At 41.4% G+C, this 16,773-nt stretch overlaps 1 protein-coding gene across 5 annotated transcripts in view; it reads right to left on the reverse strand.

Moving 5' to 3' along the window:
* Positions 1-16,773, reverse strand: part of SYBU (syntabulin) — a 1,013,882-nt gene that overhangs the window by 614,369 nt on the left and 382,740 nt on the right. The window lies entirely within an intron of this gene.

The raw sequence follows: 16,773 nt of genomic DNA on the forward strand, positions 1-16,773 counted from the left end.
TAAACTGTCTAAAGTCAAATTTGCTTCTGTTTGATTTGAAACCGACTATTTTCTCTGTTGTTACTCTAAGCACTACTCTACAGTAATTTTGCTGAGTAGCAGTTCTGCTCCTGTGGTAATCAGCTAAGTGATCCGATTCAGTGGACATTTTTCAGACAGTCAAGTATAGTTCAGAAGTTAGTAATACAAAACCAAGTAGATCAATACATAAACACAAGGTTGAAGTATTTAATACACAATACTAGCATGCACATAATTATGCTTATTACAAAACTCTTTCTTGCTGCGTTCGCCAGGCTAGGTATTCAAATGCAGGTGCTTTTTGATACCTACATTTATGAGAGGGTTCCATTAAGGTGAACAAGTACATCCAGCTTTCTGGCGTAGTGTTTTAGCCTAAAAGAGCTGGACATTTGATCAGTTCAAGTGCAAATATTGTGAGGGAAAGAATTAAATATGTTGGCGATACAAGATGAAGAGATCTCTGTAAGAGGAGGAATGTCTGCATTTAGACATTTTCAGAAGCTATGTATGAAAAAAGAACATAAGGAAAGATTTCTTGCACATTGTGTTTTTAAAAGAACTTGTCAAGACAGGACAATTCTGAAGGATGAGTATTAAAGACTAAATAAAATGTACCGATCTAACAAAGGCTGACACCCAGTGTGACGAACAGAGAGATGCTAAGAAGTTCTCTTGAAAGGGAACATAAATTAAAGGACATCGCTTATACAGAAATAGGAGTCTCAAAAATCAGAGTCAAAAACTGGAAGAAAATATTGTAGATGGAGTATTTTAAAAAAATGTATGTGGGTAGTAACTTACTTGATAGAAGACAATTAGATAAGCAGCAGACTACCTGAAGTTGACAAGTGCAGAGTGGCATGCATCCAAGAAAATGGCGAAAGTAAGGAAGGATTCAAGTCTGAGGCTTCAGTTCATGAAAGAGGGGAGGACAATAACAGTTTTTGTCAACAGGGTTCTTCGAGACAGTGACATCCAGATGGTACCTCAGGCAGTGGGAGAGGACCATTATGCAGCATCCCCAAAGTCCTTCTTGGGGAAGTCTACGTTCAAAAGTTAGAGAAAGTTTGGGTCAGGTAAACAACAGAAAACAAATTAGCAGATCAGAAATTACTGCAGAACCTCTTATTCCAATGTGCTGTGTGATGAATTACACTGTGAATGGTAAAGGGTAACACTGAATATAGTGTGTGCATATTTATGTATGCAGCGAGGAGGCTAGGACATTTTCCTGAGGAATGCCAGATGTGAGAAACTTAGGATGAGGCAGCTGGCAATCCTGACAAATGAGAGTACACAACGGATAACAGCATGCCAATTGCAGATTCAGCCCTGATAGGTAATTAGATGACAAATTAACCAGTCTGTGCTAGTGTTATTCATATCAGTCTAACAAGAGCAGGATGCAACACACAACAACATTTTAGTCAAGCTTACAAATACAGCTTGATTAAACTGTCCACATCATGTCCTAAAACTATGTAGTAGAATATCACTTAACCTGCTACAAATCTCTGCAGTCAGATAAGAAGACAGTTTCAATATGCTTTGAAAGAGGAGGCTGTACATGCAAAAAATTAGAGGGTTATCCTTATTGGCATGGGTGCAAATTTTGCTTAAGTTCAGCTGACTTTCAACTGTACTAATCAGCAACTTCCTTAAATGCCATGCATCACCCCCATCAATACTCAGCTTTACTTCTCCCTAATGACCCATGTTTCTATCCTAGCCCAAGCAACAGGTGACAAAGATCTAACAGATGAAATCTGGGGAACACTACCATCAGTTTGAAAAAGACTAGGAGATTCTGTTGCTCATAAAGCCTTCACCTTTAGTCAGCAGGTACGGCACAATGCCCATTTCATGGACCTGTATAAAACCTCCAATTGCTTTAAAGTAAAATGTAAAATTCTGCACAAAATCTGCAATTGTTCTGCAGCAAAAATACAAGATGCAACAGCTGTGCAAAATCTCTGGTTGTTCCTAATAAACACTGCACATGTAAAATGTGAAATGCTGTATAACAATTGTGCATTTTTTGGAAATTATTTTGAACACACTACAGAACTTGCTTTTTTTTCCTAAACCTCTTGCTTCCTTTCAAAGTCTATCACGACAAAAAGACTGCAACTTCCAATAGAGCGTTTTGAATGTACAAACAGGACGATTTCATTGGAAATTTAAACCAAGCACGAAATACACAACTTGGGACTCAAGCTCAGATTGCAACTGCTAAACAGCTGTTCGCCTTTACCTCAGAGTACAATGGACTTACTGGATTAAGAGTTCAAGTCTGCAATTTACTGCCTCAAAACGTCTTCTAGAACTTCTAAACACTCAAAATCAAAAATATATTTTCAGGTCCAGACTGCGGATAGACAGTGTTTACAAAATGCCAGTTGTCTGTTGTAAACCCTTTATGAGTTTCATTATGAAAGTACAGAGTTGCTTACAATTCTAAAATTCATAGTGAATTTCTAAATTTTATTTCTAGTAAAGAACTGTTGCTCAATTTTAACAGCTGGTAACTTTTTTTTAGTTAATAGGTTTGCATATCAAATTAGTTGACTGTTAACCACTGGCATCCTCTTATGAACATATTTTTTTTGTCATGACTACCAAACAGATACGTTACAGCTGGTCTATTTTAAAAGAGGACAGTAGTTGTGTTCTTCCCGTGCTTAGCCTTGCCAATGTAGTGACAGTGAGTTAATAAAAAGGCATAAAGGGGCTAGTAATACTAGAAAGGTATAAACAGCCCCTCCAGGCAAATACTGTGTGTATCCAAAATGATCTCGGCCAAAGTTCAGTTGCTGTTGGTTTGACATCACTGATGCCATTGGGATGAAAGCAAGACGGAAAAAAACCCTAGTAAGCCAATGGTTTTAACTCTGCTCTGCAGCTATTCAATGTAAAACATATTTGGCTGTGAAAGGTGCTGGTCATAACCTGATGCAGTAGTGTCAATTTGTCATCAGTTTTTACGGAAAACATCCTTGTATATTAATTGTCAGAAATGGTGCAAGTACATAGCTACGAGGTTACACTATTTAATACATAACATGGTACCCTGGCCATAACATCTAGCTTTGAAATGCATACTTCTACATCAGCACGATTCTTAGTTATACTACATGTATGAAGTGAATGGGCTCGTGCTCACAAATCCATGGAAATATGGACTGCGCATCTGAAATTTGCACCAGAAAGTGATCCTGGGGCAAACTAAAACCAACATCCTCCTCCTGAGATATTAATGAGTGGCTGCCAGCTCACCCATCGTTCCCTAACCAGTCCTCCAGTTCCTAAGCCACTAGCTGATCCTGGGTCACAGTCCAGTCCTCAACACTTCAGCACCATGGAACTAGCCAGCACAGAACCATTTGCATTACTTTTCAGATGCCTCTGTAGGTCTAGAAGTGTTACAGTATTTCATTTCATACCATACCATACCATATACCCCCCCACATTTTTCTAGATAGACTGGACCAAACCAAAGCTAGGTATCCAGGGCTACCTGAGCCATAATGGCCCTACTCCATTAATGTAACAAAGTGGAAGGAGCACATGGTAGGCAAATGTCATACCTACATCAGTTTCTGTGATGTGTTAACCTACACACATCTGAGGTACTGGACTCATCTACTGAAGTTTGCGTTTCCAAAATGCCTTGTAAGAGAAAGCAGAAAGGAAATAAAGTACCTAACAGCATCAAGAGAGCTCTGCTGGCAGGAGTCTGCAGCCTTAATAATGGAAGGTGAATTGCAGCCCTTCTGTGGGCAGTCTGCCAAAGAGCTATTAAAATTGTGGACAACTAAGGATGTTATGTAGTGGAGCAGGATTAATCTGACCTAAGAGCTGATATAAAAAGAAGGAGAAAAAGACTTACCCCAGGTAAATCACAAAAAAACTGTCTAGTGCTGACAGCATACTAAGTCAGGCAAAAACCTACATGCTAGTGTGTGTGTATACTCTACATAAAAAGAAGCACATACCTATTATGGCTCAACACTTCTATAGTAGGAAGTTATTTTCTGATTACATGAGATAAAAGGAACAGCAACCACATTCCACAAAAGAAGTGCCAACAAACAAGACAGTTTAAAAAAAATTATTAAGAATCAAGCAGGCACCAAAACAAAATTGTGCCTTTAGTGTTTCTGTTAACCAAAACACTGATCTTTAAAAGCCGAACACAGTACAACATGAGCCCTTCAATAAAGAAAACCTTAAAATAATAAACCACACAATAAAAATCAGCGAAAGAGATGCTACAGAACAGAAATAATTTCCTTCTGTAATCATTCCAAACTCCTTAACGTGCCTCCCAGAAAAAGGTATATCACTATTATTCATTCTGGGTAAAGATAAACCAAGCAATCATAATGTCCTGATCTGTACAAACACCTCTACAAAGAGGCCAGTCACAAGTGGAGTCTCTCAGGGATTGGTCCTGGGACCTCCCCTTTTTGGCATTTACCTCTCTGAAGTCAGGGCCAGTGTTAATGGCGTCTGGCTGACTAAATTCAAAGATTACTGCAAATTAGGAGCAGTCATTGAATCTCACACCAACACAAATGTTCTCCAGAAAGAGCTGACACGGACAAAACAACTTACGTCAGAGCCATGGACTAAAACTAAATGCTAAGAAATGCATAATAGCATCTTTCTGGAAGTCATCTACCTCTGTTAACTATAATATTCACAACATACTCCTTAGAGATGATCCAGTAGTCAGGGACTTAGGAACACACAAGACAGTAAATCCAGCCTTTGACCATCATGTGTCTACATTAGTGAGGAAATCATTCCATGCTGTGCAACTTACAAACCAAGGTATGGCATCAAGGTACAAGGAAGTCATTGTTGCACTGTATTTGGCATTCAGTGTTGCGCTGTATTTGGCATTCATCAGACCTATCACTGAGTAAAATGCCCCCTTTTGTTTGTACCTAACCAGGCATATCCAACAAGTGGAATGTCCACATGGGTCCTCACTAACACAATACAGGGCCTAAGTAACATGCCCTATGTAGACCACCTCAAGGTTTTCTCTCTGTATTTTGTCTCCTACAGGCTGTTGAGGGGTAACCTATGATGAACCTCCTGCAGATCCGCAAAACAAACAGCACCAGAATTACCCATTCTAAAGATTTAAACCTTGCCTGTAATACAAATGGGACCTGCTGGAGAGATGGGTATGCCTCCCAGAGTCTGCCCTGTCTCGAGTTTCTCTCTCTAACCCAATTCTTCCAGACTCCCCATTTAAGTGAAACAGAGTTCCACCCTAATCCAATTCAAGCGCAACTTGGACAATTGCATGTGGAACATGGAATTCATCCCTGGTTTGGCATCTATGTCTAATGGACACAGGCAGCATGTAAATGGTTCACCTCCCAAGCTCCTGCTTACACTTAGCAAGGGTACCAGAACGTGTCAGAGATTTGGGATCCATGCCTAGGCTTAAAAAAGTCCTTATGGTCGTTAACCTAGTAAACACCTTCTATGAACCTATGAAAAATTGCTTACCTTTCTTAAATAATATATTTGCATAAGGGCACTTACTTCTTCTTCCAGGTGGTCTTCCCTATACTGATGTACTTCACATGTGTATGGGACTTGCATTCCCCCACATGCACAGTACAGCAGTGGAGAAACAGAGGAAAAAAAGAACTGCCATTGCGTTTTTTTAATGAGAGACCATGCAAATTCCTAGACTTGCGTTGTCTCTCAACACATGCCAACAGAAAGTCTGGCCACTAAATGGTAATTCAGTGGCCAGACTTTCTATTAGAATATGCTCGATTTACAACAGGCATGCTGGTTAGACTACCCATTCAGCATGCTCGTTTCTGAACCGTAATGAATATTTATTGCATAATTAAAATATAAGGGCTAAAAACTTCATGGGGAAAGTATGGCTCGATTTGTACAGATCCTCAGAGATCAATAGCATAGTATGTACCTGTAAATAAGAGATGAGAGATCATAGTTAAATCTCGTTGTTTAATCTAAACACAATACTAATGAGATATGGTTTAGTCAAGTGACTTGCTCGGAAATGCAGAATATACAAGTAGAGAATGCAGGAATGAAAGCTAAAGTGCTGGATGCAGCCTATCTGCAGCTTGGCACCATACAAACTAAATTGTAACTACTCATTTATATATATATATATATATATATATATATATATATATATATATATATATATTTTTTTTTTTTTTTTTACTGTGCCAGCATTAGCTGGCAATGGATTGCAGGGAAGAGAGAGATATGTAGGGTTAGGCATGCATTTAACAAGCGGACAGTTATGGCACTGTTACTTCTCATCTTTGAAGGATGACTATGGATTTCTTTTCATCTAGCAGTCTGGCAATTTAACACAAAGAATAAGGGCTACAAGGCACTGATGTGTTTCATTCAGCAGTCTTGCATTTGATTACCTCATTCATGTGACTACTATATGACCGTGAGCATATCAATTAAACAGTGCTCATCTTCCACATGAAAATGTGCAGATCCCAGGTATATACATTCAACTCAAACTATACATATTATGGCATATAAATGTCAGCAGACTAGGTCCAATTAAATCAGTGTACTGATGAACTTGAAAAAAAATTAGCCTTCTGAGCAATGACTCTGAACTGCAGCTTTTTCAATTAGAGATAAAGCTGAATCTAAATATAGCTGTACAAAGGACTGCAAACATGTCACAAGGCCTTGCTGCTCCTTCAAATATATTTACAAGCTTATACCTCAAAATACCTTCTATAGGGTACATCCTTTTCAGTGACCAATGGTATAAAACCATCATTGGCAGAACAAGAAATCAGAACGTTAAGTAAATGCATCATTCAGAAAATACAAGCTCTTAGGCACAAGTGCCTATTTTTCACTTCCAACCAGGGAGCACTGTGAGCTTAAGTAATTTGCTTCAATGTTCATTTACAATTAAGACACCTTAAAGATTTACTTTTGTATCACTAGAGAGGAGTGATAAAGCTACTCCTCCTCTTCTTCTTTCGGCTTTTAGAGGTCGCCACAGTGGATCACCTGTCCGCTCATGATTGGCAGTGGAGTTTTACAGTGTCAAGTTGCCAACCCGGCACCCAACCTTCCACGGAAGGCGCACACACGCACACACACGCACACACAAACGCCTAGGGCCAATATAGAGTATCCAATCCACCTACAGCATGTCTTTGGGATGTGGGAGGAAACCAGAGCACTTGGAGGAAACCCACGGGACCACAGGGAGGACATGCAGACTCCGCACAAAAAGCACCCCAGCCGAGGATCGAACCAGAGAACCTCTTGCTGTGAGGCAACAATGCTAACCGCTGCACCACCATGGCCGCCCACTCCCTCAATTTATGAAATTAATTTATCAAATTAATTGGGAGAAATAAACCTGACTGTATTTTATTCTATATAACAAAATAAAGTTTTCAAATGTTGTTCCCTACGGCTTACCAAAGCACTATGGGACCTAAATCACTAACATATATAGAAAGTCTCTGTTTAAATGGTCCAGATATTTCACCAGCATATAAAGAATGCAAAGAAAAAAAATGCTGTATTAAATGAAACAGTTAAACATGTACATCTAAAATGTGCAGTTTTCTGGAACATATTGCAAGCAAAACTTTATATGAAACTATTTTTATGAAGTGCTTTATGTGACCGCAAAACAAGAAAATCTAGGCAGCATCATTTCATCATGTACGACAGCTGCCAAGTAAAAAATGTTTGTCAGGAGGAAATTATATTCAACAGGAAGGGGCTTGAGAGGATTTTCGTTTGTTAAATAAGTGTTCTGCCCTCCAATACCCCAACCCTTGTATTTTGGTCAACCCTGAGACGTTGTGGAATAAATACTATGTTAAAATGTCTCTGTCAGTAAATGCAAAGGAGATATAGGTTTTCAGTTTTAGTACATAGCAAATGATAAAAACAAATGACGTACAATCCCCTGGCAAACGTTTTCTTCAGTTTACATCTATATTTTTAATTTTGTTAACTGGGGTGCTCCAACTGAAGTCTCATTTTTCAGTGAAATCATAAGGAGAAAAATCTCCAAGCACAGAAAAAAAAATATTCAAACAGCACGCACAAATGCAAGAAACAAGAAGACACAGTAGTTATGAATAATTAGATCACAGGTACCGTACCTTAGTGGTCGTGTTGGCAAAGAAGTGAGGTAGGAACTGTGACATATCTTACCAGCGGCATACAGTTCTATAAATGTGACAATGTTACAGGGTTGGCTTTAAAGACTCATGATTTCATCTTCAAAAGGTATAGCAAAGTTGATCACATTTACCTGATTTGGCTTCATAACATGCATTTATTACCCATTAGTAAAGGTATATTCAGCCTTCTAAATTAAATACAGACATTTTTTTACACATAAATTGGTTCAATGAGCCAAAATATCTATCAAATTGAACGAAGATAGCCAATTGTCACAAGCCATGTAAATAAAACTTCAGGTACTTTACAAAATGCCTCACTTGACTAGATGTAAGCTTTGCTGCGCAACATTTTTAAAGGAGAAATATTATGACATTGAAATTGGAGTATGCAATTTTCTAATAAATAATTGTAAAGTGAGATAAACAGAGGCATTTGATTTTGAGTGTTAAAAAAACAATTTTAAAGGCAAATACACACATCACCAACCCTCAGAAACAGTTATCCAAAGGAACACAGAACTGACTGCCATTACAACTGCTACCAATGACATTAATGTTATGCTGGATAACAGCCTCAGTCTCTATCAATTCTGATATAATCCAAAAAAATGTCATCAATCTGGAATCTTTTCTTCTGCTTTATCTTGGTGAAACCTACTACAAATATGCAAGTAATGATACCCTACTGACCCCCTCACAGATCTCAGTGTCATTCCACAAATACCTACTCATGTAAATCAGTTGGGTTTTGCGTTTGCTCTTTATCTGAGGTTATGGCTATTCACTTAAGCCATTTTTATACTCTGCAGTATTTTGCTTAATGTGCTGGGCCTATGTATTTGTAGGTAATTGTAACTACAGCCTGTGGTAATTAAACCCACCCCCACCCCCAACCCCAGTATTTTACATTACACAAGCAGTCTGCCACTTCAGTCCTAGGACTGATGGAAACTTGGATGCTTAAAGCATTTGGACTACATTTTACATCCAGGGAAGTACATTTAAGCTACATTTATAAATTGCACATATCTCACCATTTAAATCAGTTGTGTGTGTTGGGTTTGCTCTTCATCTGTTAAAGCTATTCATTTAAGCATTTTTACTATTCAGTGCTTTTTGATTTTTCTGATAGGCCTAAGTGTTTTTCTGAATATGCCTACCCTCATTATTCCTGTTGTGGTTTTACACTTGGAGGCTTTTGAGCTTCCTGCCCCTACCATACATCTAGCCTTGGAAGCTCCTCCAGGTCTCATCTCCTCTGCTCGTCTTACTGGTTATGGACATTAGAAACTGGGAAGGCCCTCCCCTTAAGACTGCTAGTGTACTTTGAAATTGCAATAAGGTGTGCATGTTCCTCACTGCTGACTTAACTGCCTCTGAAATGCCTTGCAGTTACTTGTAACTAGATGCTAGACTTGTTTCTGGCACCTTCATTAAGAAGTCTGTGACTGCAGTTCTAGTGGGAGAAGAAAGCTAGCCTTGTCTGTTCATGTTGTGAAACATACAAGGGGATTTAAAGTGAAAATTACTTGTTGAGGCTAGTTGGTACCTTTTCACTTTTGGCTAACCAAACTGTGTTTTTACATTAAGACCGAGAATGTTATTCAGGTGGCAGTAGTAAAGTAGCCTGACCAGTCAGAGCTGGAAAACACACAGGAAGGCTTAAAGTGAGACTGTTTTATCAGCCAAAGGGCTTTTAGTGGCTTAGTTAGGTGTTAATCTGCACTTGAGAGCTACTTTACCAAAAGCAGCACAGACAGGGGCTAAAGGTGGAGGTGTCTTTATCTACATACACTAGCAACAAATACAACTCTAAGTTGCTTAAACAGGATGATGTCCAGGAGCTTATCCAAGTCCAAGTCTCCATAAACAAGGTTTCTTACCATGTCCTGGCCGGCTACAGGTCACCCTCTATGACCCATGAAGCTGGCAATTCTTACCTAGACCTAATACCATCCAACTAAATATAATTTTCATGGGATACAACTACCTCTCTACAGACTTAGAAACGTACACTGCCTCTTGCTCATAGGCACGTTTCATGGACTATCAATGCAAACACCCTGGATCAGACAGTGTACTCTCCAACCAGAGGCACAAACATATCGAACCTAGTACTCGCAAACTTGGAAAAGCATTGCACCCTCAGTTGTCACATCTTCATTGGTGAAGCTGAACCACAAAGCTGTCTCCCTCGAAATAAAAATCCACCCAGAAAACCCAACTAAACCTGTAACACTTAGGAACTATTCTAAAGCAAGCTCCATCCTATTAAGCGACAATTTGTCAAAATTCATGGCTATCCCATATCCCTGAGAACACAGCTACCTATGTACAATTATTTACAGAAACCCTGTACAAACATGCTAGCCCAGATCGAACACACAAAAAAAACACTGGTACAATCCTTATATTAACAGGCTATATAACAAAAGAAAAAAAGCCATGGCCAAAATCAGAAAGCGCATCTAATAAGAAACGGATAGTTCTACTAAAGTCCAACAAGGCCACTTACAAGGTTAGGATAGTCTCCCAAGCGAAGGACAGTCACAAGGCCTTCTTCAGCTATGTTAGGAACTTTATAGATAATACTCTGCAGTGTGCATAACTGGTAGTAAATGGGACAACCCTGAATGACCAGGGCAACTGGCTGATAAACTTAACTTCAGCCCCCCACACACACTCCTGCCCACTATCCCCTGTGAAATCTATTGCAGAATATCCCCCCTAGATATCAATAGGGAAAGGTGCTGGGGGCATTCGCTAAGGCCAAAAACACTGCTTCAATGAACCCTGACAATATCCTCAGTTGCCTCCTAAATAGCATAAAACATGACCAAGCAGAACCACTTGAGGCAATATTCAACTACAGCCTCAAAACAGATTACCTGCCAGGTAAATGGAGGTCCACAACGGTCATCCCTCTTCATAAGGGCAGACTGTCAACTGACCCCAGAAACTACAGGGCCATCAGACTGACAAGTCTAACATGCAAAGTCATGAAAAAAGGAAACATAATGGAAATACTCAACAAGGACATAGGCACCATACAGACACTGGCTATTCAAAGAACTGGATTCTCTCTGTTTTGAAAAGAAAAGTATTTCTGGATCTCGAGCTCAGATTTTTCAGAGCCTCCTCTTGCATGACCTTTTCTGAGGAACCTTTCTCAGTGGGATGCTCTTGGGAGGTGTCAGAAGAAGTGGGGAGTTCCCTGACTGGAACTGCTTGAAAGCTCATCTGGGCTGGCTGTCCCTGAGGTGTAGGATGAGTATACTCAGATACAGGATCCAAAGAGGGAACAGGGAATGAATCTGAAGGGGCTACAGTCAAAACTACTCTGGGGTATGAGAAAACCCTCTCCACCAACTCTAAGGAAGAAGGACCAGGAGAAGCAGAGGACAATCTCACCGGAGCGGAGCCTCTCAGAACAGACAATCCAGGATCTTCCCTGCCCCTCCACTCCACGGGGTAGTTGGAACAGAGCTGTCTAATGCAAAAGCTCAGAGGGGAAGCAACATCTCCGAAAGCTTCAGAGAAGAGGTCAACCCCCCCCCCCCCGATCCAATGCTGACACTTCAGCTCTGAGAACCATCATATTCCAAAGAAGTAGGAGCTGATCAGATCAAGGGAAGTCACCGGAATGGAAGACAGAAGAAAATTCAGATCTGATGGTTCTACTCTTGCGGATCTCGGATCAGAGAGCTCCAAAATGACAAGTCGGATAGAAGAAGAAGCAACAACAGGCTGGAAAGAAGGTTTAAGACTCACAGATCTGATGGGAGATGGAGCAGACAGTATCCCCATCTGGACCTGTGCTCTTAAGAAATTTTCTCACCATCCTATCTACCTCTGACTTGGAAAGACTTCAAGAGGACCTAACAGAGGAAGAAGTGGATGGTGGCCTGAAAAACTTTTTGGTGTCTCCTGGAGAAAAGGAGACCTCAACTTCGGGCATACTGGCTCCAGTGAAAATCTCAGAGTACGGAGCAGGGGAGATTTGGCAATTGTAGAGGTTAGGTCCAAAAACTTCAGGTCCGAGCTCTTAGAAACCTTCCTGGCAGACTCAGAAAAAGGTGTGAATTGAAGAGACCATGCAGGGGAGCGTTTATGATGCTCCCTGGGCTCCTTAGATTTTTTTAGGGGGGTTTGAGCCCCCTGAAGAAGTACCAGCAGAAGAGGCTGGAAACAAGCTTTTCAGAATCAATTTGTTTCCTCTGTTGCTAATGGCCCTAGCATTAACAGTCACACAAATGGAGAAAGTGGTACTCAAGTGTGCCGGGCCCAAATAATACATGCACTCCCTGTGGGCATCAGAGTTAGTGATCTTATGCCTGCAGGAAGCACACTTTTTGAATCCAGCAGGCTTATCCAGCTATTGAGAACTCAGCACAGCTCCTCGTGGTGGCCAGCAGTGTTCCTCTAGCAGCAGAGACCAGAAAAGACTACCTTTCCAGATTTTAAGTATTTTTCTTGGCTTTTTTCGACTTTTTGTGCCTTTCGACTACTGTTTCTGCTTGTTTTATCAAAGTTTGCACTGTTTTTACTGTGTTTATAAGCTAAAACTGTTTACTGCACTTGCTAGTTTAAGTTTTGCCTAAAAGTTAAACTACAGGCTAATACACTCAAGTGTACTAGCTTTGATAGCATTTAGTCGAAAATCATAGCATTTATTGTGTTTTCTGCTTTTCTGTAAAAAAACTTGAAAAAAAAAAAAAATATCCTTGCTTTCCATACCTTCCTAACTAGTGTTCCAGAGACCAGATTTTGCTGATCCCTGGGCTTTGTCTTGGTTCCTGTTTTCTCCATTTTCCTTGTTTGGTCAAGGGGTAGTTTCTTTACTCACTAGTGGGAGTAGGGAGTACTGAGCTGCCTGTTTGTCCTCAGAGGAGTGGTTTAAGGCAGTAACTTGTAGTTTATTGGCCATTTTGGGTCATTTCCTGTCTTTTCCAGCCCCCTGCTATAAAGCACGCTTTAGCGCGGAGTTGCCACTGTTGCACACTAGGGCAGCTCCGGTTAAGCAGGTTTAAACTATTCGGGCTACCTAAAGTCCACTCTTCAAATTTTCCCTTGAAACTACCTTCCTCGAACTATACTACTGATCTAATCAGCGTATCCTATAACTAAAAAGATCATCTCTACTTGACTCTAAGTAGACTATTCTCTATCTGTTAAACCTAGCACTTGCTCCTACAGTACTTATTACCTTGATACGGCACTCTTATAGATAGCACCCCAAAAAGGCAACACCCCAAAAAGGCAACCCCCCATTTCTCGGTCACCCACACCCCCCGGAATCTTTTTTAAAGTTTTTTGTCTATCCTTCTAGCATGTCGAGGGATCAGTTGCTAGTGTCCTCTCCTGCTCAGCTGGTGAACCTGGGAATATTGAGGCAATGTTACAATTGCCTCATGTACCTGAACAACCCTCTCCTCCTCCCACAAAACACAAATACATGCGAGAGATGCAACTATACGGCCAAACTGGAGGCTGAGCTCTCTCAACATAGGACTGGCAAGACCAGTCAGGAGGAGAAGGTTACCACACACACTATAGACCCAGTCTCACATAGTACCATTGCAACCTCAAATCATACACATAAACACACAAAGACATACTCGGAGGCTCTGATCAAAAATCTACCAAAACAGCAGAGGCCACCAAAGCAGACACCCAAACAACCACCACCTCAGAACACAACACCTGCAACACATAGACCTCACAGTCAGAGTGTCAAACAGTCACAGCCCTTAAGGCCAAACACAATGCCAGACACACTAGACATTGGTGACTCCATAGTCAGACACACTGACGTCCGCTCACCAGACTGAGTAAGGAGAAGGTCACAGTAAGCTGTCTGTCGGGCGCTAGAATCCGCCACATAACGCAAGCACTCAGGTCTCTCAACAGCAGGTACAAATATGACTCAGTCATTGTCCACCCTGGTGTAAACGACCTGAGACGTACCTCCTTGGACTACATGAAAAGAGACATTGAGGAGCTCTCTGATTATGTAGCCCAGGCAGGTATGACCCTGACCTTGAGCAGTATCCTACCTTCACCAAGAATGATGCCACAATACAGAGATAAGATGATCAGCTTTAACAATTGGCTTAAACACTGGTGTCATTCAAAGGGGATCCAGTATCTGTCTGCCTGGGATGACATGCTGGACAAGCCACGCTGCCATGAGGGCGGCTTGCACCTGTCACCCTGGGATTCGGATATTGGCAAAGGCTCTTGCCACCCCATAGTGCCTTTTTAGGCAAGGCTCAAATTCTAAACCTACCACCCTAGAACACAAAAAGGAAAAAACTAAGGGTAATGCTGCTCAATGCCAGAAGTCTAAATCTCAAAATGCACGCACTCGAGGCCCTTCTCAGTATGGAGAACATCGATGTCTGTGCTGTGACAGAAACCTGGTTCAAGGCTCCTGAGAGCACCCCAGCGCTATCAGGTTTGACCTCATATCATGCGTTCCGGCCCCAAAATCCGGACAATACCAAGAAAGGAGGGGTGGTATCCATATTCATCAAGGACACCCACACCTCAAGACTGGTGGCAACGCATGATGCATCGGAGACCATCCAGGTGAAATTAACCGTAGGCAAGACTGCTCTGCAAATTGTAGCATGTTACAGGCCACCCTCACAAACTCAGGAACCTCACATGGCCTTCCTGAAAACACTAGAGGGGATAAATGTATCACCAAACACCATCATACTAGGTGACTTCAATTACCCTAATATAGACTGGGAACACTACTCAAGCCCAAACACCCTAGCCCAAAAGTTCCTGGAATTCATAAACTCAAATGCCATGGAACAACTAGTCACCATCCCCACAAGAGGAGATAACATACTTGATCTCATCATCACGAACATGGGAGCACAATGTTCAACACCGGAAGTATACCCTCACTGGTGAGATCAGATCACAAACTAATCTCGCTAGAGGTCCACATCCGACCCCAACCTGAAATAAAAAGCCCACAGTAAAGAACTTCTCGAAAGCCGACTTCACACTTCTAAAGACTAGTGTGGTCTCCTTTAAGGCCCCGAGCAGTGGAAAACAGTACTCAAGCCGCTGAATCACTTACAAATGCCTTCTACCAGCACCTGCAGGACTGCATGGATAAGGCAATCCCAAGCAAAACAAAGACTCTTTGTACCAAAGGCAAGCGTCCAGTCTGGTGGACCCCAGCCATAAACAAACTCTACAACAAAAGGAGGAAGCTACTACAAGATAGAGCAAAATCCTTAAAAGGTAAGACACCCTTGATCACTATAAGTAAAAACTAAGAGCTCTCATAAAATCATCCAAAGCAAATTTGAGAGAAAAATAGCTAAAGACTCAAAAGACAATCATAAGGCCTTCTTTAGCTATGTTAGAAACCTAGGAGGAAACTCCCAGATATGCTCAGAACTAGTTCAAAATGATGTGAAGATTACTGATCCTACAGACATTGCCAACATACTGGCTGACAGGTTCAGTGCAAACTTCTCCCAAAGGAGAGATATCTATACCAAGCGATTGCAGCCCCCAAACATCTCCAGCGCCCAAGTGAGAACTGCTCTCTCCAAAGCAAAAACACAGCATCCATGGGACCTGATGGTGTCCCGGCTGTGTGCTCCACGAACTCAATGAGAATTAAACCCACAGCTAGGACAGCTGTTTAATCAAAGTCTTACCTCTGGATACATACCAGGAGTGGTGCACTGCAACTGTGGTCCCACTTCACAAAGGCGGTGCCTCCACCGACCCTGGAAATTACCGGCCCATTAGCTTGACAAGCCTTATCTGCAAAGCCATGGAGAGGATCATAATGGACCTCATAAATAAAGACATAGGGAATTTGCAGACTTTGGATCCAACCCAGTTTGGCTTTGTCAAAGGCAGATCATGCCTTTTAAACTTGGTTGACTTTTGAAACAGTCACCAAAGCCATTGATGAGGAAAGGCAGTCCATACAGCCTACCTCGATCTGGCTAAGGCCTTGATACAATACCCCACTCGGGTATCATTGAAAAACTCATCAGCTTAAATGTTAACCCATACATCACAAGATGGGTTGCAAACTGGCTGAGTGACAGAACCCACAGGGTCAGAGTTGCTGGCGCCATGTCAGACTCAAAGCCTGTCACAAGTGGTGTCCCACAGGCGTCAGTCCTAGCCCCACTCTTGTTTGGCATCTACTTTTCCGAAGTACAAGCAAACACAGGAGGGTTATGGCTGACAAAGTTTGCAGATGACTGCAAACTAGGCGCCATAGTAGAAAACACATCTGACACAGATATCCTTCAGAAGGTTCTCACAGAAACGGATAACTGGTGCCAGAGCCACGGCCTAAAGTTAAATGCCAAAAAATGCATAGCCATACCCTTCGGGAAAAACAAGGTTACCCCTAGCTACCAAATAGGTGGCAATCCACTGAGCACAGAAGAAGTTATCAGGGACCTGGGGACCCAGGTTGATAGTAGTCTGTCATTCGACACCCATGTAGCTAAAGTAGTTAGGAAGACCTTCTACATTGCCCACCTCATCATGA

This window comes from Protopterus annectens, chromosome 3.part1 (assembly GCF_019279795.1).
Source record: "Protopterus annectens isolate FY-2018-M chromosome 3.part1, PAN1.0, whole genome shotgun sequence".
Taxonomy (NCBI): Eukaryota; Metazoa; Chordata; order Ceratodontiformes; family Protopteridae; genus Protopterus; species Protopterus annectens.